The sequence below is a fragment of the Zingiber officinale genome, chromosome 2B, assembly GCF_018446385.1.
Source record: "Zingiber officinale cultivar Zhangliang chromosome 2B, Zo_v1.1, whole genome shotgun sequence".
NCBI lineage: Eukaryota > Viridiplantae > Streptophyta > Magnoliopsida > Zingiberales > Zingiberaceae > Zingiber > Zingiber officinale.
Genome location: NC_055989.1, coordinates 16285614 through 16309648, shown reverse-complemented (window position 1 = coordinate 16309648; position 24035 = coordinate 16285614). Strand labels below are relative to the sequence as shown.

The following is a 24035-nucleotide window of genomic DNA, read 5'->3' as shown; positions in this document are numbered from 1 at the left end:
AATATAATAACAAGCACATATATTTGATATTTATTTCTTTAATTTATCAATGGGTGAGATTTAGTTCGATGAATCAATAAGCCCGATAAGTTGGGAAATGATATCACTTATAGTGTGTGTTGTTGATTATAGAAGGAAACTGTGTCCTAGTGATCTAGGTTGAGAATGTCCTCAAGAGGAGCTCATAAGGATTGTCATGTTAAACCCTACAGGTGGACATAGTTCGACATGACGATGAAGTTGAGTGGTACTACTCTTGGAGCTAGATATTAATTAAGTGAGTTGTCAGTAACTTACTTAATTAGTGGACATTTGTTATCTTAAATACAGGGAGACTAACACACTCATAATAAGAAGGAGCCCAAAATGTAATTTGGGATTGGTGCGGTAGTTCAATAATAGTTCTTTAGTGGAATGAATTATTATTGATGAAATTAAGTTGTGTGTTCGGGGCGAACACGGGATGTTTAATTTCATCGGGAGACCAAAACCAATTCCTCCTCTCGGTCCCTATCGTAGCCTCTAGTATATAGAGATTTATACCCACCGCATACCCACTTTCTTACCCATCCAATGGGGCCGGCCAAGCTAGCTTGGAACCCAAGCTAGGGCCGGCCAAGACCAAGTGGATGAGTCATGTAGGTGGCCGGTCACTAGAATATTAAAAAGGATTTTTATTAAAATTATTTCTTATGTGGATATCATGATTTCAAAAGAGAGTTTAAAAAAATTAAAAATTTCCTTTTATAGCTTTCTACAAAAGATTAAGAGAAGAGATTAATCTCTTTCCTTATTTGTAGTTTAAAAGGATGGTTTTAATTTTTGGTAAAAACTTTCCTTATTTGTAAATCATCTACATGTTTAAAAGAGAGTTTAAAATTTGAAATCTTTCCTTATTTGTTGATTAAAGGTGGATTTTAAATTTTAAGAAAAATTTCCTTTTTAATCATGTTCATGATTTAAAAGAGAGTTTAAAATTAAATATTCTCTTTTATAAGTTTCTACAAAAGATTAAGAAAAGATTTGATATCTTTCCTTATTTGTAGATTAAAAGAGATTTTAAATTTTAGAGATAACTTTCTTTTTATCCACATGTTTAAAAGAAAAATTTTAATTTATAAAATTTCCTTTTTATTAACCAATCATGAAGGGATAAAATTATTGGAGAAATTTTTATAAATTTCTAGAAACAAATTAGGAAGTTTTAATTTTTGTTTTAATTAAAACTTTCCTTGATTTGTGGAATGGTGTGGCCGGCCATTGTATTTGTAAAAAGGAAATTATTTTAAATTAAATAAAATTTTCTTTTTCATGACAAAATAATTAAGGAAGTTTTTAATTAAATTTCCTTATTTGCCAAGACCAAGGATTATAAAAGAGGGGGTAGAGGTGCCTTCATGGGTGATCAACTCTATTATTCTTCTCCTCTCTTTTCCTCTTTGGTGGCCGGCCCTAGCTTCTTCCTCTTCTCTTCTTCTTATGGCCGGCGGCAACCTCTCTTGGAGCTCTTGATGGTGGCCGGTTCTAGCTATGAGAAGAAGGAGAGAAAGGTGGCTTTGTTTCTTGCATCCCTTGGAGCTTGGTGGTGGTGGCCGGACCTCTACTTCTCTTGGAGAATTGTGGTGGCCGAAACTTGTAAGGAAGAAGAAGGTGCTTGGTGGTTCTCATCTCGGAAGATCGTTGTCCACACAACGTCCGAGGTTAGAAGAGGAATACGGTAGAAGATCAAGAGGTCTTTTAGAAGGTATAATTAGTAATTTTTCCTTTCTACATCATGCTAGTTATTTATGGAAATAATACCAAATACAAGAGGCTTACGATTCTAGAATTTCGAATATGTTTTTCGATGTTGTGTTCTTTTGTTTTTTCTTTTCCTTGTGATTTGATTGTTCTTTTCGGTTAACCTAAAGTTATTTTAGGAAATTAAATATTACCTTTCTATAAAAGGTTTTGTCTAGTCGGTGGTGGTTGCTCCCATATCCAAGAAGGCCATGTGCCTCGCCACGTCAGTACTGGGAACCAATTATGGAAATTAATATTTAATGGAATTAATAACTTAAGGTGATTTGGATCGAACGTGTTAAGTTCCGCAGGAGACCCAAGTCAAAACCTAAAAGAACGAATAGATTAAGTTTTGGATCAAACGTGTTAAGTTCCGCAGGCGATCCAAAATTTAATTTAAAAGAACACATGGTAGCTAGGAAAAGGTTCAGACCTTTGTACAAAATTTTTGTACAGTGGAACCTCTAGGTTTTCCGAGTAGCAACCAACACTGATCCTCGGGCGTTGGTTGCTGGTTGCTCAAATTTCACAGTTGATGAATGAAACTGGATCTCTGAATCTTGATAGAGGCCGCGGATGGTGATGGTCATCGGAAGGAGCTCAAAATTCAGCAAACTCACCCTCAGAACCTCCCTTCGGTGAGCTTCTAACTGATCTGGAAATGGTCCAGGAGCTACCGAGAAGAAGGAAGTGGAATAGAGAGTTGCTAGAGAAGAAAATCACGAATGAACAACAACCCGAGCTCCTGTTCATTCGCGAGAAAATTGATTTATACCTCTGGTTTGAACCGGACTTAAGTGGGGTTTAGGTTTTGGTTCAATGGAGGTTTTAGGGATTTAGTAAGGGGATTTGACTTGGGTCAAGCTCAATGGGTTGGATTAATGAAATGGGTTGGAATCAAATTGAATGTGAATAATCTCCAATTGAATTGAACTAATTCCCAATTAAACCTTGCTTCTTCTTTGATAAACTTCTTGGGCTAGATATTGGTCCGGTTGAATCAACTCCATGGCTCATCTTTGATTCCCTACAAAAATCATGAAATAATGTCAAAATTAGGGGAAGGTTATAACAAGCTCCAAATTCTATCCTAACTGGTAAATCATGATGTTAAACAATATTTAATTGAAAGAGAGGATAAGAAAATGTTAAGGATAAGAGCTAAAATAACATCAACAAATACTAATTATCAATACTCCCCTTAAGACTAATGTTAAGCACTTTCCATGAGATGGTTCTCCTTTGCCAAATCCTAACCTCTACCGTACAGTTGTGAGAAGCATAATTTATCTCACTGTGACTCGTCCTGATATTACATATGTTGTACAAGTGGTTAGTTAGTTTGTCACTACACCGACCATAGTTTATTGGGCTGCTATTCTTCACATTCTTCGATATCTTCAGGGAACTCAGTTTTAGAGTCTCTTATTCTTTTCTACTTCCTCGTTAGAGCTTTATGCATACTCTGATGTTGATTGAGCGGGTGACCTTACGGATCGTAAGTCGACCACCGACTTTTGTATTTTTCTTGGAGATTCTCTTATCTCTTGGAAAAGTAAGAACCAATATGTTATTTCCAGATCCTCCACAAAAGCTTAGTATGGTGTCATGGCTACCACCACTTGTGAGATTATTTGGTTATGTTGGTTGCTTGCAGATATGTAATTTTTTTTTCAGAAACCTACTGCTCTTGATTGTGATAATCAAAGTGTCATTCAAATTGCGCGCAATATAATTTTTCATGAGAGAACAAAGCATATTGAGATATATTGTCATTTCACTTGTCATTATATATAGCTTGACACTATCACAGTACCTTTTGTTCCTTTCTCACTATAGATAGCTGATATGTTTACCAAAACTTATTCCGCTTCACGCTTCCAGTTTTTGTCTAACAAACTTTCAATGTTTCTGCCATAGCATCGTAAGTTTGAAGGAGGATGTTAGATTATATAATTTATTAGAATTATTTATTTATATCCTTGAGGGTAATTTAGCCTTTTACCTTTTCAATTTATGGTTTAGATTTTTCTTATAATTAACTAATATATATATATATATTGGAACTCAATTCTCAATCAATGGTGGTAGAAAAGGCGAATACGCTTGCCCCTAGCGCCCCTGCCAATCCGTCCCAGGGTCAACACGGAGGAGGTAAATCACGAGCGGCTACTAGCCTTTGGAATAGTGACTAGCACATAAGGAAGACATTTACCTCGACTTTGTCAAGATTAGAATCCCGGACCTCATAATGATAGTACTTCATGCGCTAGCTATTAGATCCATTCGAGGGACTTCAATTCTCAATCGATGATCAATGGACTCGTCGCTTAATGTGCAACAACAATAGACTAATAAAAAAAAATTAGTTACTACTGACTAAATTTCTCAATTTTATATAGTTTCAGTTTATTTGATTTTTTTTTGTGACAAAGTTCGATGAGTTAGTTTTGATAGAAAAAATTTAATTAACTCAATTTTGATTTATTCCGTAAAAAATGGTTAGATTTTAAAATCTATGATTTAACTCTCATTCTAGATAAATGTTCTTCTCAGTTAAATTTTAATTATATTAAAATGAAAATACACATTGTGTCGGTGACCTGTATAAAATGAAATGAACCATAATATTACTAATGGACATTTTTATTTTGCAATCTAGGTAGATTGTCTTCCTTAACTTATATGAATTAAATATGTTTTTGTTCTCTTTAGAGTACATTAAAATGTTTTGAGATTTTTTTTACACAATATTGTGTCATGTTTTTTTTAATTATAGGATATGTATTATTAGTGCATAATTTGTGAAAAAAATTATTGCTTAATAGTTATTGACTTGTATGTTTTAGCGTAATGGATTAGATAATAATCATGTAGAATGATTTTTCCGTTATGCTCTCTAAGGTAGATGACAAAATTTGGGTGATATCTATTTTATAATTCTTTTAAAACTTATTCTTTCCTTCCCTTCTGATTTATACTTTTTTTAATTAAATGGGTACGTTGTAATCAATTCAATATTAATCGTCCGATATATAGTAATAGTCTATTGATAAAAAAAATTATAAACTTAATTAATCAATTTTATATAATTCAATTTATTTAATTTACTAATGAACATTTTTATTTTACACGTATGTACAATTTAAAATGACGACTTATATCAAAATTTTGATTTATAATTGGAATTATACAGTTTTAATAGTATATTATACCGACCTGATTCAATATTTATATATCATAATATATTAATTAAAAATAAAAAATAATTTAAATATTAAAAAATAGAATAATAAAATAATTTTTTGTAAAAAAATATGGGACTCCCATATGGCACTATATATATTAGAAAATGATCCATCTCCATCTGAAAAAAAAAGCAAAAAATACTAAAGAAATTTATGGAAAAAGAAAATAGAAAATATTTGGGTTTTTTTTGTGTGCGCTAAATTAAAAGCACCTAATTAAATTAATTAAAGCTCTTAATTAGATTATCACAGTGTCAACCGCTGCAGATTTCAAGTTATCAAAGATAAGAGCTCCTTGTGACTTCTCACTTTATCTGAATATTCATCCTCCTCCAAACTCGATCTTCAATTTTTACACAAACCTGCACACTTAATTTGCCACATTAAATATTCACCTAATAATCGACGCGTAGCCAAGCTTTAAAATTACTTAGGGTTGATCGTCGGCGTGGGTGTTCTTGTGACTATGATTGCGACCGAGTCATGACGACAATGATACGATGGCAAGGGAAAATAAAGGCGATGTGTTGGAATGAAAAAACTCTGATATTGAAGAAGAAAAAGAGCATATAAATAGACGTTACATTAGAACATTTTAACCTACCATATCTTCTGTATAGTAGGATCAGCGGACACAAAATCAGATAGATAAACACCCAAAGACTTGGGCAAACTAATGGCTAGAACTAACAAACTCCAAGTAGACCATGTAATCTTACAAATGCAACCAACTTGAGAGACTTGGTTCGTATATCTGCAACTTGATCTTCATTTCGACAATAAGCCAATTTGATTGTTTCATCATTGTTGAGATCTCTTAAAAATAATACTTCACATCAATATGTTTGCTTCTGCCATGTAGCACAAGATTCTTAGAGTGTTTGATTGTTGAGTTGTTATCACAAAAAACTATAGTAGTTTTAACTTGTTTGAACTGAAGCTCTTCAAGAATTTTTCTCAACCAGATAGCTTGACAAGCACAAGCTGTTGCAGCAATAAATTCAACTTCTGTAGTTGATAAGGAGACAATTGGTTGCTTTTTAGAAGACCATGATATGACTCATGTGCCCAAGAAAAAAACATAGTCTGAAGTGCTTCTTCTATCATCTTGATCTCCTACATAATCACTGACAGTAAACCTGAACAACTCCAACTTTTCACCCTTCTTGTAAAATAGCCCAAAATCTTTAGTTCCTTGTAAGTTTCGAAGGATTCTCTTGGTAGCTAACAAATGTATTTTTGTTGAATTTTCCATATATCTAATTATTAAACTCGCAGAATACATTATGTCTGGCCTTGTCGTAGTTAAATACATCAAACTGTCAACAATTTGCTTGTAAATTGTACTGTCCACCTTCTTCCCTTGATCTTTGTTTAGCTTCAAGCCAAACTCAATTGGAGTGCTTACAGGATTACAATCCTTCATTTGAAATCTTTCCAAAATTTCTCACACATACTTCTTTTGAGAAATAAAGATTCTATTAGTCGATTGGACTACTTCTATGCCAAGGAAGTAATGCATCATGCCAAGAACAGACATTTCAAATTCAACCATCATAGATTCTTGAATTCTTTAAATATGACAGCATCAATTCTAGTAAATATAAGATTGTCTACATATAAGTAGACAATAAGAAATTTCCCCTTATCTCCAATTTTAACAAAAAAATGTGTGCTCATATGGACATTTGTGAAAGCATTCTTTAAAAAAATAGGCATTAATACGACTATACCAAGCTCATGGAGCTTGTTTTAATCCATAAAGGACTTTCTTTAATCTATACACTTTATGCTCATTTCCGATCTTAATATGACCAAGGGGTTGTTCTACAAATGTATGTTCTTCCAAGTTTCCATGCAAGAACGTCGATTTGACATCTAACTGGTAAATAGACCATGAGTTCTATGCCGCCAATGTGATCACCAATCTGATTGTATCATGTCTTGCAACGGGAGCACAAACTTCTGTATAATCAATTCCATATTCTTGCTTATATCCCTTAGCTACTAAACGCGTCTTATACTTGTCAACTTCACCATTTTCTTTTAGCTTTGTTTTGAAGACCCACTTTACACCAATGGTTTTGTGTCATTTTGGAAGATCAGTCAACTCCCAAGTATCATTTCTTTCAATGGCTTCAATTTCATCATCCATCGCCTTACGCCATTTTGCATCTTTGACGACACTTTCAAAAATTGTAGGATCACAATATGAAAATAAAACAAAATGAGTGATTGGATCTTCAATTTATGTTACTGTTGGAACCCCAAGGTTGTTTTGGTGTGATCAACAAGTTGAGTTAGGTCCTGCGTTGTTTCTAACCTTGTGTCTAAGTGTGCAGGAGCTTAGGAGCACAGGTACTCGAGCGGAAGACGCAGCTAGCGAGAAGGACGGCACGCTGTGCGTCCGAGGGACGAGGTGCTGCGGAAGAGTACACCGGCGGACGAGAAGGAAGTGCGTGCGGTGGTTCCGAGGTACGAAAGCCAGAGCGGAAGATTGCTCGGGGAGCAAGAGACGCAGCTAGCGCGAAGGTCGGCACGGGGTGGACCGAGGGACGAAGTCTGCGGATGAGTACCCTGGTGGACGAGAAGGAACACGCGGCAATTCCGAGGGACGAGAAGCCGGAGGGAAGCACGCTCGAGAAGACCGGAAGATGGGTTCGGGTGAGCCCTATTCCGGATGGCAGAGATCACCCAAGCAAACGGAGCCGGAGCGAACAGACCCGGACCGAGATGAGCTGGATCGAGACGAGCTGAACCGGAGTCGAAAAGTCAACTTATGTTGACCTTAGGGCTCCGGGCGCCCGGAATCGACTTTTCAACAGGATCGAGTTTTGACTCGATCCGACCGTTGGGGGATAAAATTTATCCCCCCCAGGGCGCCCGGAACCCTTCCAGGCGCCCGGACCAAGACTATAAATATAGCCTTGGTCCAGAAGCTTAATAGAACTCACTGATTGTAAATCCAGTGCTTGCACACTCTCTTTTAGTCTAAGCTTCTGTTTTCTGCACTTCAACGTTGTACGAGGCTTCTCCGTCTGAAGGAGTTTTATTGAGCTTAATCTTCCTTGGATTAACAATCACATCGGTTGTAACCAAGTAAATCTTTTGTGCCTCACTTTTCTTTATGCTTTTAATTTATCTGCTTAACTTAATTATGCAAGTGTTAGCCTAAAGAGTTCGAGGAGGGTTTGTTTTCTTTTTCTTGTGTTAGCAGGATATCCAACAACCCCCTCCTAGCCGGCCCAACGGTCCTACAGTTACCTCATAGTGTTCCATCCATGCAGTCCTTCTTCAAATCCAACGAAGAGATTAAACAACTGTATCAGTAGCTTCTGCTGTTGTTGGCAAAATTTCAACAGTTGTAGGCAAAATTTCAACAGCTGTTGGATTAGCTTCTGATGAATTTTCAGGCATAAAAATTGCTGATGTTGGCACTCTTTCAGAATCATTGTCAAAAAGAGCTTGAGTTTGTTGTTGCCTATTCCAATCCCAATTATTTTCCTCATCAAAGGCAACATATTGGCGAGTCACAATCTTCTTGGTTTGTGAATTAAACAATTTATATGTTTTGAATACTTCACTAACACCAAGAAAGACACACTTTTCCCCCTTGTCATCAAGTTTCTTCCTTTTCTCATCCAGGATATGTGCATAAGCGATGCAGCCAAAAATTTTAAAATGATTTACAGCTGGTTTCCCTCCACTCAAAGCCTCCTCTGGTATCATATTTGTAATAGCAAGTGTAGGACTTCTGTTCAAGATGTGAATACTCCAATTTACTACTTCAGGCCAAAAAGTTTTTAGAATTATCCCTTTTGTCAACAAGCTTCTCACCATATTGAGGATAGTTCTATTTTTCCTCTCTGATACACCATTTGGTTGGGATGTAAAAGTAGCTGTCAGCTCTCTTCAAATGTCATGTCTACATTCGTTGGGAGACGACCCGAGTCATCTCTATGTTACATTAGTATAGAGGGGTTCAGTACTTTATTATTTGAATAATCCAATTCATGACAAAATTGGGTTTATTAAGATGTCACCATTGGGTTTTCTGCGAGAGCACAGAGGGGCTCTGAATCGATTGGTCAAGCAATCAAAGCCTCCCCAATCGATTGGTCCAATCGACCAATCGATTGGGATATGATCGTTGCGCAGGATACAAGGTTTGAACAGCTGAGATTGCATAGATCTGACGTGACAATCGATTGGGAGTATGCCCAATCGATTGGAAGTCCTAAAACGCAGATATAAACACGATGGCGAGTTCAAATGTTATGTATGTTCTCTCTACATCTTCTTCAAAGCTCACTACCAGTTCTTAGGAGCTTAGGGTTGAAGTGCTGCTGCATTTCCAAACTTCAAGATGGTTCTACATCAATAAGAGATCAAATAAGAAGAGGTTATTTTGTGTATTCTTGTATTTACTTCTTGTTTGAGTTATAATCTTGTTGTATGAATTTGTAAGAGATTTCTCCACCTTCGGATTGTTCCGAGAAGGAGTGTTTTTCTTAGTGTAGTGAGTACTCGGTGTGGATCCTTATATTAGTCACCTCTTCTTAAGGTGGATACCAAGTAAATCCTAGTGTTTGTGTTTACTTGAGTGTTTTCTGCTGCAACAACTCATCGACCAAGCGAATAGAGCTAATCACCCCCACCCCACCTACCTCTAGCTCTCAAAGTGTCCCAACATTAACTAGAGGTTAGTCAAGGTAAGTCTTAACTGTTATCAGGCAATAGAAAGTCTAAGTGAGTCAGGAAGGACCGCACTTTGGCAAAGGTAAGTCCTAACTCTGATTAGACAATGGAAAGTTCAAGTGGGTCAAGGAGAACCGCACGTTGGCAAAAATAAGTTCTAACTACTGTTAGACAAAGGGAAGTCCAATTAGGTCAAGGATGACCACATGTTGGCAAAGAAAAGTCCTAACTACGATTAGGTAAAAAAAAAATCTAAGTGGGTCAAGGAGAACCACACTTAGTGATCGGAAGTCCAACAGGAAGTTGGCACGAAATGAAAATTCCAAGTGGGTCAAAGGTTGACTAGACACTTAGTTGGGAAGTCCCAACAGGTAACAGTTGATCGAAAGTTGGGCAAGAGAACCCTAGTGTTGGGTTAAGCAAGTTATGGTTGGGCAATCGATTGAGTAATTGATTGAGGCAATACCAATTGATTAACAGAAAGGTTCTAGATCAATTGGGTAATCGATCAAGAATTGTGTCAATCAATCAGGTGGGAACTTTTCTTCATGAAACAGAAAGAGCTTTGATCAATTGAGTAATCTATCAGGCCAATCCCAATCGATTAGGTAATCGATTGGGAGAAAAAGTTCGCGACAAATAGTGATTTCTTAATCAATCAGCTGATCGATTAAGAGGAGAAATTCGTGAACGCATAGTGGGCTTTGTAATAAATCAGGTGATCGTTGAAGTTAGTTAATCGATTGAGAGAAGAAGAAAAGATCGTTGCAAGGTCTGGACAACTGGATTTGTTTGGATCTGATATGACAATCGATTGAGGTAATGTCAATCGATTAGGAACCCTAATCCACGGGATACAAAGGCGTTCGAAGATTCAAATCAAAAGATATTCTTCTCCTCTCTCCATCTCTAGTTTTTGAATCTTCTTGAAAACAAGTGTTACTGCACTTTTCAAGTATCAAGAGACAATCCACAGCAACAAGAGATCAAGAGCAAAAATCGTTTATTGTTGTATTTATTTCTTGTTCTTATTGTATTTCTTGACGTATTTCTTATATTTGCTTATATGAGGTTTCTCCGCCTCCTAGAAAGAGGTTTTATAGCGTGTTGTGAGTGAGAAGAATAGACCCTTGGATTAATCATCTCAAGGAGGTGAATACCAATTAAAATCAAGGATGTTACCATTGCTTCAAATTTTTCACTGCAAATCATCATCAACGAAGCGATTGAAGTTAATCATCGACATCTAGCTCTCAAAGTGTTCTAACAGTTATATTTGATAAATAATTTTTAATTTTTTATTAGCCCACATTAAATTTTGTCAATAATTTTTATTTTTTTATTAGTTTTAATCACCAAATTTTAATTTTTGACTGGTCAAATTTAAATTTGACCAATAATTTTTAATTTTTATTAATATTTAATTGATAATTTTAATTTTTTACTATCAGGATTAATAATTTATATTTTTTAATCAAAATTTGTTCAATAATTTTTATTTTTTATTCATCAATTTGATTTATCGGTCAAAGATAAGTTTGTCTAATAAACTAAAATATTCATTAGTTATATTTATTAGTAATTGATATTTTTTTATGATTTTTAAAAAAATCAAAAACACATTTAATATTTATCTTTAATTTTTTAATCCCTCTTTCGTCTCTTTCCTTATTATTTTTATACTCTTATTATTATGCCCCTGTTCTTTTATAATTTATTGTACATAGCCTAGTTATTGTACATAGGATTTTTTTTTTTTATAATCCATGTTAATGTAAAAAAACACTATTAACTAAATATTTTTTTATTAGATAAATTTGACTGATAATTTAATAACTGATTATTAAAAATATAGAAATTAAAATGTATATTAATTAATATTATAATAATATATCATCAAATTTAGTTAGTATTTTTAATACTTTATTGACCAAATTTAATTTTATTTAGTTGATTAAAAATATTTATTAGGAATATATAGATATATGAAAGTTTAGAAGAAGTTTTTTCCAATTTCACTAATAAAGAAGTGTAATTTGATAAAGTTAATACTGGACTAGTGATTATGATTTTTTGCGAAATTAACCTTTTACCATGCACTGAGATATTCATTTAAAATTTACTAATAAAATGAAATATCTTTAATAATATTTTATATACAAACTATTTAAAAAAATAATATTAATTTTTAAAAATATCAAGGCCCAACTATTTTATGCTTAGGGCCTTAAAAAGTATTAAGGCGGCCTTGAAAATGACTCGTTTATTACTTGTGTATCAATTAATATGCATAATTCACAATTAATATTTTAATTTTTTTTTTCATTCTTATTAATATAAGTTTAGATTGTTTTATATGTTATGTTAAAATTTATATAACTTCAATTAAACAATTTTGTCAGGTCAATACGTTTACTATACTATTCTGGTTTTAATTACAAATTTTGACCCAAATAAAACCGGTTAGGTTTAGGTTGGAATTGTAAAGTTAATTACTGAATAATATCATTAGATGTATATTATGTTTTATTATATAAGTAGCACATATGATATTATTATTATTCTCAATCTAATAATATCAAATTATTTTTATTATTTCATACCAATTATTAGAAACATTAAAAAAATATATATAAACACCAACATATAAATCTACATATATACTTTTGAGTATTGATATTTTTTAAAATATATCAATACATACATACATTTATAAAGTCAATCAGAGTTTTTGAAAATCAACTTAATTAGATAAAATTTCAAATGATCATTCTTTTCACTACTAAATTTTTAACAATTTTCATCTATTTTCACATGAAATTTAACTTCTTTTTTTAAAATCTATTTTCTATGATTTTTTTTCTATAAAACTTTATAGGTCTTCACATGATTATTAATTTCTCAAAGAAGATCAGATTAGCTTTATTGATACTCATTAAACGGGAGCAATCCATATCGATATCATCTAATTTTAACAACTAAACTTAATAAAAATTCATTATATTGTTTGAAGCTTATTTGCTACATGTAAGATAAAATTTACTCATCTAGGTAATGAACTTTTATGTTTTTATTTTTACCATAATATTTTGTTCAAGAAAGCAACATAATTGGCTTGAGTATTGAGTTACACAATAGTTATCATACAATTTTATAAATGAACATCTTTCTATATATTTTTTTTATTTTTCGGTCTATTTTCTATTCTTTACATAGAGTTTGTTTTCTTCAACTAAGATTTACTGCAATATTCAATTATATGAAAACCACTAATTTATATATCTTATGAAATTAATCATTTTAGTGGTCTTCTAGTCCAGGTATGGATTTTGTCTTGGTTGGAAGTTATTTTTTTTCTAACTTCAAGACATTTAAGATGATTTGAGATTTCTTGTTCCACCAAATAGGATGGCATTTTTTTTTCTTGAATTATAAGATCAGTATTATTAGTGCTTTTAAATTATCACTGCTTTTAATATTGTAATTTGTGAAGAAATTATCACTTAGTAGTAGGATGAGCAAGAAGTTGGTTAAACTGAATTAATCGACCGAACCGATTTAAGTTAAAAGTTTCATTCAATTGATAATTTTTTTTTTTGTAATATTGGTTATTTCGGTCAAATATGTTCAGTTTTAATTTTACAAATCTAAATTCGATTAAACTAATTAAATTGAATTCAACTATAGTCGAATTGAAACATAGAGTTTAAATCCCTAATTCTGTAATTCATGACTGATATATCTCCTAAGTCCTAATTTTATTGAAAGTTCAGTTATTACGATTTTTAATTGATTTGATTGATGTTTTATTAGTTTGATTTATTTAATTTTTTACAAAAGTTCGGTCAATTCGATTAGGTCAAAAAAAAAATATTAATTTGTTACATTTCAATTTAATTGGTTCAATCGTTTAGATTATTAACCGATTGATCACCCCTACTTAGTAGTTATTTTCTTCTAAATTTATGAAGCCTTTAAACTAGTCTATGTTTTAGAGTAATTTAAGATTAGATAAGAATAAAAGAATGAATATGGAGCTATTACTTAAGGTAAATTAATTTTCCTTCTGTAAACAAAAGTTTGATTGAATTCTATTTTATAATTCTTTTAAATCCTATTCTTTTTATTTAAAACTGAGACTTTCCTTTTTATTTATTATATACTATTTAGTTAATGATCTCTTATTGCAACCCTATAATCACTTATTGCACTATAATCATTTATTGCACTTTGAAGCTGAGTTTTATAATGGTAAACTTCATGTCTTTGCTTTACTTTTTTTTTTCTTCTTACTAACATTCATAACATATTTACTATAATATTCATTTTCTTTTAATAAGATCCTTCGGAACTAGGGATGAATAATCGTATCAAAATAGAATAGACCGAATCAATATAAAATCAATTAATTCGATCGGTTAACTAATCGGTTCAAGTATTATTAGTCGAGTTGTGTATTATTATCTAATTAAGTATATCAATTGATTGCTATTATAATCAAACGTCTATGATATTTTAATTAAATCGATTTAATCAATTTATAAAGTTTAAAATTAATATTTTTTTAAAAAATAATATTTTCAAATTAACCGAATTGAATGTTTGAATTCAATCTTGGATCGATTAATTTGAATTAACCGATCACTCTGAGTTGGTTTTGCAATTTTAAAATCCAATTTATATTTTCTATGTTAGAGTAAGTTTTGATCAGAATATAGGAAAAGAAATGATACATTGTATATGTGAAACGAAATATACCTTAAACATTGTTAATAGAATATATATATATATATATATATATATATATATTTCGTTTTATGCAGGTTATATCATTTCGTTTCCTATATTCTTAAATTTAAAAGTTTGATTTGATTAATTTAAATATTTATTTTTTAAAAAATATTTTATTTGATTCGGTTTTGAATTTAAAATACCTAAATAACTAAATTGATTAAACTAATTAAATCGAAATATCACTACTTATAATAACAGTGCATATGTTTAAATTGGACAATAACTATGTAGCAAAACTTTAATCGGCTCAATTTATTAAAAAAAACCTTGATTTAATCAATTTTGATTTCTTGGTTCAATTTTGAACAAATTACTCACCCCTGATATGGGACTAACTAATTTTTACAAAGGCGGTCTTTTGTAGTATTTTTTTTATAAATGCCTTAAAATTTTAGAATTAAAATTCAAATGATCCTAAATATAATTTGTAATATTGATATGCAAATACTTATAAGAATTCTATTCTAATAATACTTAAAATATATTAGTTTCCCTTCTAAATCATGATCCATATTAGTTATCCTAAGAATTAACACCCTCTAACACTTTCTATGGCAACTATGGATGTTATTAGTAAGGAAAGGAAAGATAAAACTAAGGCATCCATAATCATAAAAACTTCTATATACCTCTCTACTACTAAAAAAAACTCTTTCAATAACTTTCTCGCGAGCTCCATATTTTTCATAAATTATTATTATTTACTATTTTATTATTCTTAAAAAACTAAACTTAAAATAAAATTTTAAAAAAAACAAAAGGGTGAGAAGTGGCTCCATGAACATGGAGCCGCTTCTTGTTAAGGGAACTCTAAAGTGCTCCCATTGCAGATGTTTTTAAAGAGCTCCATTAGGGATGCTTTAAGTGGGCATCACTTAAAAAAGCTTTATAAATCTACCAACTTGATGAATAAAACAGCTCTAAATATTATCTAATATGAGATAAATGGCTCCCCTCAACCCAAATAAGCCATTGTTGCGTTTTTCCACCATAAACATTAATTTCTTTCCTTTTGCAATTTAGCTATTTACGTGTGTTTAAATTTATTTATTTATTTATCAAAAACTTTATCAAGCTTAAATGACTTAGACCAACATAATTGAACACATATAAGATCTGGATGACGTGCCAAGCAAAGTTGCAAGGGCTCGACGCCTCGGTCCTTATAGTCAATCATGGTTGGTCTTGCGTGTTCCTTATTTTAATTTAAAATGACTAATTCATGCGGATATTTTAGTCAACTATTAACTTCGATCACTGTTGATGGAATACTGATAATGTTAAATTCTAAAGAAATATGTTACAAGCGTTGAAAATCTCAAAGTCAGGGAGTTCATAAACCCAAGAAGTCTTAACGGTGTGGTTAATTAAATAATAAATAAAATAAAATCTTAGTAAGTCAAATTTAACTTATAATAAATAGATAAGAAAATTTTAAAGGTATGTAAGACTATAGATAAATTAAACGTGTAAGTTTCATGTTTGACTTAGTAAAAATTTATTTATGTTCATTTAATACACATATGATCAATGAACATAGTTGAATAACTCATAAAACTAAACAAATAAATTTGAATACACATATATGTTAATTTATTAATGTTTCTGAATAATATTTATAAATAATGTTAATATTAAAAATTTTATCAATATGTTAAATAAATTTTTAAAATAAATAAATAAATTTATATTATCAAACTCAGTAACTAATTAAATAAGTTAAAAATGTAAAAATTTTAAATAATTAAATAAGTTTGAACCTAATGATATCAAAACAAATTAAGTTTAAGCTTATAAATAAATTAAGTTAAACTTAAACAATTATTTGATTTAATTCATTTAGATTTGCTTGACTCAATTACTATAAAATTTAACTTAGACTAGAATTTTTTTTTGATAGCTAATTTGATCCGATCGCTAAAATGGCTGGAACTCCAGATTATTTCTTTGCTGTAGGTTTCCTGTTAAAATGCAGTGAGATGTCTTCCTCCGTGCATGTTCGAAACAAATGATGTACATTCAAGTTCAGAGGTTCTGAAGCGCATTAAGAATATTGATTTGCATGAGAAATATATATTGACCATCTACATTGGATGAAGCAAGAAGTCGATGTTTTAAAGTGGTACGGTGGTTGGGATATGAAGTATTATCATATAAAGTCTTGAAGTCGAGTCTCTTTGGTACGGTCTAGTGGTCAGCACATAAAATATTATCATCATGAGATCTGGGGTTCGAATCTCGATAAAGACGAGGTAAATGTCTCCCTTATGTGTTAGTCACTATTCCAAAAGTTAGTAGCCGCCCGTGATTTATCTTCGTGTTGACCTTGGGACGGGTTGGCGGGGGTGCTAGGGGCGAACATATTCGTCTTTTATCACCTTGATGTCGAAACTCGACACGTCCGAACAGGCCTTTCTCATACCTTGATCATTTACACTAATGATCAATAATTATCCATAATTTACCTCCTTCATGTTAGGACGAGCGAATGAAGTTTAAAATCTTTAATTCTATTATTAGTGACTTTTTTATCCTGATATAACTAAAAGTTTGATTATTTTGATTTTCAACTTATTTAACTGATGTTTTATGGGTTCAATTTATTCAAGTTTTATAAAAAAATTTATCGGTTCAGTCATGTAAAAAAAATCGATTTATTCAGTTTCAATTTAAATGGTTTGATCAGTTCAATTATTAATTTTCTCAACCCTTAAAGTATAACTGCAGAGTTAATTTTGAAAATTTAAAATCCACTTTATATTCTGTGTATGTTTTGTGAGCCGATTTTTGACTATTCTAGAGAAAGAAAATGTCACGTGACCTAAGAAATCTAAAAAATCATATTTTGTCACTGGAATTTTGGGACTGCGAAGGAAGCATTAGCGAGTTGGGGGCGATTGACTTGTGGCCATATAAAACCATTGCAACAGATAAAAGAAAAGAAACCAGTATTCAAGGTGATTAAAAAAATAATTAAACTGAATTAATTACTGAATTTTAGAAATTCAGTTTGCTTAATTGATAAATTCATTTGTTTAAATATTGATTTATTTGATTGGTTTGGATTTTAAAATTTATAAATTGATTAAATTGAAACATAATCAGTCGATGGTTCTCCGACGATTGATATATTTAAATCGGACAATAACTACATAACTCAATTGATAATATAACTATTTAATGTCATTTGATTAATAATATTATCAGTTGACTTGACTGATCGATTAATTCGGTAATTGATCAAATTAATTAATTTTATATTGATTTAATTTGTTCAATTTTAATAACAAAATTTAATCAGTTTGATTTGTAAAAAGAAATTTATTTAATTTATTTTGATTTCTTCTATTAGTTCATTTTAACATATTGTTTAAAATTTTAGAATAGAATGGGTGTTAGTGCTGGCTCAGTTGATAAATATACTAGATAATGACTGTAATATCCGAAGTTAAAATTCGGCAAAATTCAGTCTGTCTACATGATAATTTATATTATCGTTGACCTAGCTGGACTAGTCACCAGGATTGCTAATATGGCGGTACCCCACATTTAAAATTTTAGAATTAAAATGCAATTGATCTGAATATAATTTGGAATATTGATATGAAAATAATTTAGTGGGAAAAGAATATTTACTGCATGGATTTATATAAAAACCCACAATACTTTTCTTATAATATTTAAAGACATTAGTTTCCCTTTTGGATTTTTCCATGCTAAAGAAAGGGAAGACAAAATTAAGTGGGCATCAGAACAAAAAATATAAATCTACCAACTTGATGAATGAAGCAGCTCTAAATATTCTCTAATCTGAGATAAATTGGTCAAAAGGCCTACTCAGCCAAAATAAACCACTGCTGTATTTTTCCGCCGTAAACATAAATTTCTTTACAATTTATCTATTTAACTATGTTTAAATTTATTTATTTATAAAAAAAAATATCAAGCGACTTAGCCAAATCTAATTTAGCTAGGACGATCCAAGCAAGATCCGGACCACGTGCCCAGAGCTGCAAGTTTGCAAGAGCTCGGCTTTCATTTATAGTCAATCACCGTTGGTCTTGCATGATTAATTTAGGCCTGCGACAGGTATAATGAAGCGGCAAACTAAACGGGTAAACATGTCAGCACGACTAAAATAATTCTTATTTTAATAAAAAATAACTAATTCATGCGGATATTTTTAGATTAGGAGTTGAATATTAATAATGTGAAATTTTAAAGAAATAGATTACGAGCATTGAAAATCTCAAAGACAATAAATTCAAAGATGGTCAACTAAATAATAAATCAAATTAAAATCTCAATGAGTCCAACTTGACTGATAATATTTTAAAAATTTAAATCTTTACTGATTAATTTTGACGAATCCTAAAATAAAATTATGTAATACTTTTTTTCTTTTCATACTAAAAATAGATTTTAAATTTTATTAACAATTTTTTCTGATTACTTTTTATATAAAAATATATACTATCATAATTTTTTTTAATCTCACATCTAACATTAGCAACACTACGATTAAAGAAACTTCTATAAATACTTTAGACCAACTACTTTAGAAAGTATACCTTTCTCAGTCTTTTGGCTAAGATCAAGTGTAGTGTTTATTCTTATTAGTTTAATATCTGATATAAAAAATTAAATTAATTTTTTGTGAAGGAGAGTCGTTCTTGCGTTACACTACTGCAAGGGTCTGACGCACCCTTATCAAGTCTAATTTATAAGTTTAGGGTACTATTTTAGTGTATTTATACATTATATTATACATGGAATACATGTGCGACGATGATTAGTATAGATTAGAAAATTTTAATGGCTACATTTCTGAACAAGTTTACTGTTTAATTTAATAAAAATTTATTTATATTCATTCAATATATAAAAGATTAATTAAATAAATAAATTTAAACAACTCATTAAATTAAACTAATAAACTTGAGCGCATATGAATTTATCTTGTTAATGTTTATGAATAATATTTATCAATAAATTTTTTATTAATATGGATATGACTTATGATGAGCAGATCCTTCATGTGAGAGGGTGGTAGAAGTCAAGAAGAAGAAAAGATGCCAATATCTGGTTGAATATATGTTCTATAGGGCAAGGATCGATCGAACAAAAATCCCTCCATATACGGGTGTTTAAATCCGGCCGAGCGAAAGCCAAATAAGTACAAGTGTACCTGTATGTGCTCGAATGACTAAGGTCAATTGAGCATAAATGTACTCAACTTTATAAAGTTTCTAGTACATGACCGGCCAAGTTAAGGTCAAACGAGCACAAGTGTACCCGTATACGCTCGGACGACTAAGTCCGATCGAGTATAGAGGCACTCAGCCTTATAAAGCTTTTACAATATGATTGGCCAAGCGAAGGTCGAACGAGCATAAGTGTGCCTATATGCGCTCGAATAACTAAGTCCGATCGAGCATAGAGGCACTCAGTCTTATAAAGCTTCTAGTACATGACCAGTCGAGCTCAGGCCAAACGAGTACAAATGTGCCTGTATGCGCTCAGACTACAAAGTCTGATCGAGCATAGAGGCACTCAGCCTTTTATAAAGCTTTTACCATATGATTGGCCAAATGAAGACTGAACGAGCATAAGTGTGCCTGTATGTGCTCAAATGGCTAAGTCGGATCGAGCATAGAGACACTCAGTCTTATAAAACTTCTAGTACATGATCGGCCGAGCTAAGGCCAAATGAGTACAAGTGTGCCTGTATGCGCTCGGACGACTAAGTCCGATAGAGCATAGAGGCACTCAGCCTTATAAAGCTTTTATCATTTGATTGACCAAGGGAAGGTCGAATGAGCATAAATGTGTCTGTTGTTAAAAGAAGAATAAAAAGAAGATAAAAAATATGAGAGTAATAATTAATCTTATTGTTCATTGATACTTGCCCTCAAGACAATACAATATATAGGGTTTAAACAAGTACTCGGTCAATTAACCAATTAATAAATAACAGAATAATTCTAAAAATTATTCTGAGAATTATTCTAATAATTATAACAGAATTATTAGAATAATTCTAAAATTAATTTGATTTGATTTGATGATTTGATCCGGTCAATTCTGATAATTCTCTTTTATCTCTTTTCCCCCCCCCCCCCCCTCCTCCCGGACAAACTTAACGGGAGATCTTTGACGTTGAGTTTGCTTGCTAACTTGTTGAAACGTTGTCTGGATAATGGCTTAATAAAGATATCAGCAATTTGATCCTCAGCAGAGATATAAGAGACAGATAATTGTTGAGTTGTCACACGTTCATGAACAAAATGAAAATCAATCTCCACATGTTTTGTACGAGCATGAAAGATTGGATTTGCTGTGAGATATGTTACTCCAATATTGTCGCACTAAATTTTTTGGTGCAATATTTGATTTAAGATGAAGTTCAGAGAGAAGTGATTGAAGCCAAATAATTTCAGACGTTGTATTTACTATAGCTTTATATTCTGTCTCAGTACTTGAACGAGATACCGTAGGTTGCTTCTTTGAATTCCATGAGATAAGATTTCGTCCAAGAAATATTGCATATCCACTAGTAGAGCGTCTATCTTCAAGAGAACTTGCCCAATCCGCATCACTATAGGCATGTAAATCTCGAGACGATTGACGATATAAAATAAGACCATGTAGAATAGTACCTTTGAGATAGCGAAGTATTCTTTTTACATTATCCTAATTTTGTTCAGTTGGAGCATGCATGAATTGACAAGCACGATTTACTGCAAAAGTAATATCAGGGTGTGTGATAGTGACATATTGTAAGGCTCCAACAATGCTTCGATAAATCTGTGGATTAGACAGAGCAGGAGAGGATGAAGATGGAGAGTTGTTTATAGCAATTGGTGTAGAGACCGGACGTGCTCCATCCATTTTGGTTCTTTGAAGAAGTCCAATAATGTATTTGCTCTGAGAAAGAAGATAGTCATCCTCATGTGGAATAAGCTCAATACCAAGAAAAAACCGAGCAATGCCCAAATCTCGGGTAGGAAATTCTTGATTTAGAAGACTTAATAAAGTTATGATGCCCTTGTGATCATTACCGGTTATCAAGATGTCATCCACATAAATAAGAAAAAATATCATAGACCCATCATTATATTTGTGAAATAGAGACAAGTCAGTCTTTGATCCAGAAAATCCTTGAGCTTGTAACCAATTGGATAGTCGATGAAACCATGCACGAGGAGCTTGTCGAAGACCATATAAGGATTTCTTAAGTTGGCAAACATGAGATGAAAATTGTGGATGAATGAACACATGTGGTTGTTCCATAAATACAATTTCCTCAAGATGACCATTGAGAAACACATTTGAGATGTCCAATTGGCGTACAAGCCAATTGGAACTAACAGCTATCGATAATAATAGTCTGACAGATGTAATCTTGATGACTGGACTAAAAGTGTCATTGAAATCAATACCTGGTTGTTGACTAAAACCTTTGACTACAAGTCGAGCTTTGTGTCGTTCAAGAGAATCATCAGCTCGATACTTAAGACGGAATACTCATTTAGAGCCCACAATATTCATTGAGGAAGTGTGCGGAACTAGACTCCATGTTCCATTGCGAAGAAGTGCATCAAATTCTGTAGCCATTACACTACACCAATTTGGATCCTTGTTTGCTTGCGTAAAACAAGTTGGTTCAATAGATTTTGAAGAGACCACTAGAGCCCGTGGAAGAGGATATCGAGTCGCATTTGGTGGGCAACGTTCATAAATGCCACTAATGGGAAGCATGCGACGAGGAGCATTATCATCTAAATCACTTGTTGATGGTGATGAGGAAGTAGACTGACATGGTGATGTAGATGACGGACTTGCATTATCCGAGGATCCAGAACTAGAGAGCATATTATCTTCGACCGGCGAGGCTTCCACGATTGGAGCAGCATCTTGAGGTGATTCTGATGGTATAGGGGAGTTATTAGAGAGCGGAACAAGACCTAGGATGTCATCATTTATGACAATATTAGGTGGTATTAAGAAGGTGCCACCTGTATCTGGAGGAGAGATTGAAGAAGATACTGAAAAAGAGAATAGAGCCTCATCAAAAGTAACATGTCGTGAAATATAAATTCGACCTGCTGGTATATGTAAGCAACGATAATCATGGTGCAAATTGATGTAACCAAGAAAAACACATTGTAGTGAACGAGAGTCAAGTTTGTGTTTAGAGTAGGGGCGTAACCATGGATAACATGCGCAACCAAAAATTCGAAGGAAAGTGTAATTAGGAGTTTGATTATAAAGTGTTTCAAAAGGACATTTATGATTGAGCAATGGAGTAGGGAGCCTATTTATGAGATATACAGCAGTGGTAACAGCTTCATCCCAAAATTTACGTGAAACTGATGCATGATGAAGAAGAGCTAAGACAGTTTCGACTATGTGTTTATGTTTTCTCTCAGCAGAGCCATTTTGTTCTGGAGTGTGAGGACAAGAGACTCGATGAACAATTCTACAAGAGACAAGATGATGATAGAGAGCTTGATATTCACCTCCTCAATCAGAATGAAAAGAAAGTATTTTACGATTAAAATATCGTTCAACTTGATTTTGAAATTTACAGAATATATCCAATAAATCAGATTTTCTTTTCATAGGATAAAGCCAAGTACATTTACTAAAATGATCAATAAAGGTAACATAATATTGGAAACCTTAGTTAGATAAAACAGGTGCAGGGCCCCAAAATCAGAATGAATTAATTCAAGTGGGAAATTAGAAACATAATCGGATGAATAGAAAGGTAACTTATGACTTTTAGATTCCATGCAGACCCTACATGAATGAGATGGAGAGGAGGTAATGGAAGTAGGTAAATCATACTTATTGATGATTGATTGGACAATATGAAAAGAAGGATGACCAAGTCGAGCATGTCAAGCTGGTTTATTTATGCGTTCACCAACAAAAACTTTGATTGAAGAACTTTGAAGATAGTAGAGGTCATTTTTGATTCTCCCATGAAACACAATAACATTTGTTCCTTTATCTTTTATAAGATAATGATTATGATGAAACTCAAAAATGACATTGTTATCAAGACAAAATTGACGGGTAGAAAGTAAATTTTTAGTGATAGATGGAACATGAAAGACATTGTGCATGTGAAAAGTTCGATTAGATAAATGAATATATGTGTTTCCAAGATTAGCAATTTGCAAACCTGAGTCATTGCCTACTTGAATCGTATCGAGCCATAATATGACATTACGTCTGTAAGGAAATTATAATCCGATGTGACATGATGAGTTGCTCCAGTGTCAATATACCAATCAGTAGATGAAAACTCTGAGGTTTTACCGCAAGTAGGCACAGATGAGAGAGCTTTAGGATATGCTTATGAAATAGACGATTGTCTTGAGGCTGTAGAACCACCAATGAAATTTGAGACAAATCTTTTAGGGCATAGATTTCCCGGATGACCAATGATGTGACAAATTTGACATTTTACCCGAGAGCAATCAAATCTTTTAGGGCATAGAT

At 32.3% G+C, this 24035-nt stretch overlaps 1 pseudogene; it reads left to right on the top strand.

Annotated features, from left to right (window-relative positions):
• The first annotated feature begins 19089 nt into the window (after nucleotides 1-19089).
• On the top strand, nucleotides 19090-19232 carry LOC122049729 (annotated as a pseudogene).
• Nucleotides 19233-24035: the final 4803 nt, after the last annotated feature.